This window comes from Haplochromis burtoni, unplaced genomic scaffold (genome assembly GCF_018398535.1).
Source record: "Haplochromis burtoni strain Fernald_Lab_line unplaced genomic scaffold, NCSU_Asbu1 Contig_2128, whole genome shotgun sequence".
Taxonomy (NCBI): domain Eukaryota; kingdom Metazoa; phylum Chordata; class Actinopteri; order Cichliformes; family Cichlidae; genus Haplochromis; species Haplochromis burtoni.
In genome coordinates, this window is record NW_024584489.1 from 5,670 (window position 1) to 9,452 (window position 3,783).

Sequence of the window (3,783 nt, forward strand, 5' to 3'; positions counted from 1 at the left end):
GCAGAGCCCTCCACAGAGCAGCTCAGTGTCACACTGCCCCCTGCTGGTATAACTCCCTCATGTGCTGTTATTAAGGCCCGAGGTTTACTGGCTGTTTAAAGTAAAATATAAAACAAGTAAAACACAAAGATATGACTTGCTTCGGCAATACATTTGTTATAGAAATTTATAAAAATATTATCTGGTTTGTGAGCTATTATGGACTGAAGCTTTTAAGTTTTCCTTAATAACTTATATTCTAATGCAGTAGAGTTGTATGTGATATCAGTCAGCCATATAGGTCATTTGTGCTGGGAGCATCTGGCAGAGTCCCCAGTTATTCATTGTTTTTTTATTCATGCAGGTAAAAGCATCATTGAGATTAGAGATTTCTTTTTTTCAAGAGAGACCTGAATGTCACAAATCACCCTGGTATGGATATCCAATCTATTCTCAATATGTCCTGGGATTGTTCTGGGGCTACCTTCGGTAGGACATGCCTGGAACACCTCACTGAGGAGGTTCCCAGGATATCTGAACCACCTTGTGGTTAATGCCAGTGTGATTGAGGATTTATTTAAAGTATTACTTCTATACCCAACTGTATCCTGAACTAAGTGTGCCATATTTCCATGGTTGCACTGCTTTCCTTCCTGAGTCACATGGTCATTTGTCAACCAAAGGTTTTGTGACATGGAACCAAACTTCTACCACACCTGAGTTTGTAATTAAGCGATTGCCAGAGTTGCACTCCCCTTCATTTATTGGTACCTGTCAGGTACAGGCTAACCAAGCACAATAGGACTGCTATTATTTTCACATACAAGAGTCTGATTCTGGAATTACTGCAACAACAGGCAACAACCATCTTGTTTTCCCCAGCTCTATATATCCACTCCAGCAATGGAGGTGCAGAATAACAGCTAAATCCTTCTGTGCATTTTAAAGATCTTGTCCACCTCTTCATACCTTTCTTCACTTCCTCCACCTGTCCTCGTCTCTCATTTTTGATTTTCTTTGTTATGCAGATGATACACAGTCCTATCTCTCCCTAAAACCAGGCATTGATAGCACATTGCAGAAAGTTTCAGATTGTCTTAGTGACATAAATTGCTGGATGTCTTTGAACTTTCTCAAGCTAAACCATGACAAAAGTGATATTACAATTTTTGGCAAACAAGCCTCTGTTAGTCTCACAAGAAATGACTTGGGCCCACGATCAGCTAATCTACATCCCCATGTTAAAACTCTTGAGGGATCTAGCTTCAAGCTGTACAAACAAATAAATTGAGTTGTTGTTGGCAGTTTCTTTCAGCTCAGGAGCATTTCTATCCTCAAAACTATCTTGTCATCTAAAGATCTGGAAACCGTTATCCATGCCTTCATTTCATCACATCTTGATTTCTGTAACTCTCTCTATTTACGCGTCTGTCAATCAAGCCTGTCCCGCCTGCAACTTGTTCAAAATACAGCCGCAAGGCTCCTGACGGACACCAGAAAGAGAGACAGTATTACTCCAATACTCACATCTTTACATTGGCTGCCAGTTAAATACCAAATTGATTTCAAGGTTTTATTATTTGTTTTTAAAGCCCTCCATGGCTTGGCTCCAGCTTACATTTCAGATCTCTTTAGCCTGCACCTACCCACTCGAACTCTGCGTTCCTCCAGTCAGATGTTTTTACTGGTTCCACGCTCCTAGATAAAATCCAGAGGTGACAGGGCTTCCTCCATCGCTGCTCCGAGACTCTGGAACAGTCTTCCTCTTTTATAAAATTGTCTTCCTCTTTGGAAATCTTCAAATCAAATTTGAAGACCTATTTTCAAAGACTTTCGGATCTGATGCCGCTTTTGTTCCATTTTAGCTATTCTGGTGTTTTATCTCATTGGATCATTTATGCACATGTATATGTATACATGTATTTATGTCCACGTGCGTACCCGTGTGTGTGTGTGCATATATGCATGTATATGTATGTGCATATGTACTGGTACATATATACTTGTACAAACAAATGTATATAAGAGTCTGCTTGGGTGTGTGTATATATTTGGATGTTTTGTAATGCACATTTATTTTAATTCTTTCTTTTATCATCCCTGTTCAGCACTTTGGCCGATACTTGATGTCCTTTAAATGTGCTATACAAATAAAGCTGACTTGACTTGACTTTCCTATACTTCATGATTCCACTGCTAAGTCTCCTTGTCCTTTTTCTTCTGTCAAGAGAATACATCGAATATGTTCCTCATGGTTTCCCTCACCTCTACAATTGTACTTTCCCAGTCGTCTGGTAATTCTTGCCTACCACCCATATCTATCTCAACTCCTCCCTGTGCAGCATTCTTCCTCCTTCAACTTTCACCTTTTTCATCAGACTTTTTTAATTCTTCCCTTTGCCTTCAGTCGCTTCCTCTTCTTCTTGATTTAAAAAAGTCTTGATTCCTCTTCTTAATATTCAAAGTACTTTATATGTGCAGTATCTCATTATTAGGACATTTGGCAAATTCAAGAGATTAATTTCATTCAAGAGGTAATGGCAATAAATACGAAAATAAATAAATAAAGACTGAATTACATTTGAGGAAAACAAGAAAGAAAGAAAAAATCTCACCTGTAGCATTTCCATAGAAGACCGTACTGAGCACTGAAATGAAGATTGAAACCTGATCAGATTTTGTTAAACCTGTTTTTGATGAAGTTAAGGAATCACTCAATATAATTATATTGAAATAAACTTTAAATGTGCTACATTCAAGACAAATTTTATTGTCTGGAAATTTACTGTAATTCTCATAATTCAGTTCAGTTCAGTTTTATTTATTTAGCTTCAAATCACAACAACAGCCACATCGAGGCACTTTACATTGTAAGATAAAGACCCTACAATAATACAGAAACATGTTCAATAATTTGTGATACTCATAAGACACAGTTATGAATGTACTCACATAATAAATCAAGCATGCAGAACAAAGAGTGCCTCATTGTCACACCCAACCCTGCTGCAGTGCTAAAGTCAACGTGTTCTAACGGTGAAGCTGTTTCCTTGTAAAGTGTCTTTGTGCTTCCTTCCCCTTTATAATGAGCTCATAGAACTATAAACAGCTACACAAACCACAGCAGCACCGTTCCACTGCTGACATTTGTTGTCCACATCAGCTTGCTTCTTGTGCCAAGAAAGGTTAAAACAGTCACATTATGTTCTGCATTTATTTATGTAATTATCATTCACAGTGATCATAGCACTACTTTCTGGTTGCAGTGGTTCCCATCATTGGTAATTCACTATGAAATACATGCATCATCTAAATTACTACGTGGACTAGTGTGATTACATTTGTTTCCTCGTTACAATATTAAACATCAGTCAACAATGAGGAAAAATTGCCATTTGTTTGCCTGACAAATGTGCATCTACATCTCTCTCTCTGAACACTCACACGACATGCACACACACACACACACACACACACACACACACACACACACACACACACACACACACGCACACACACCCACATACACACCCAAGGTACTCTTTGTGTGTATGTAGCCATATTCACTCCAGTTCTCTCAAATTTTTCATAGCCTTGCATTAACACTATGGGTAGTGCAGTGCAAAAGGAGCACCATTAAATTCCCACTGTGCTCTTCTTGACTAGATTCCTTTTTTGATCGTCTGCTTAAACATTTGATGAACATAAAAGCAGTTCTAAGCTACAGCCTGCATTTCCTTTTCTCTAGATGATGTAATTCATCAGGTCACTTTCAGTACATAATAATAAGTATAGCAGAATGGA

At 38.3% G+C, this 3,783-nt stretch overlaps 1 long non-coding RNA gene across 1 annotated transcript; it reads right to left on the minus strand.

Annotated features, from left to right (window-relative positions):
- On the minus strand, positions 1-3,293 carry LOC121813641. Its single transcript, XR_006053801.1, has 3 exons — positions 2,932-3,293; positions 2,595-2,627; positions 1-91 (listed from the first exon to the last, which is right to left on the minus strand). It is a non-coding gene; the product is annotated as an uncharacterized LOC121813641 (long non-coding RNA).
- Positions 3,294-3,783: the final 490 nt, after the last annotated feature.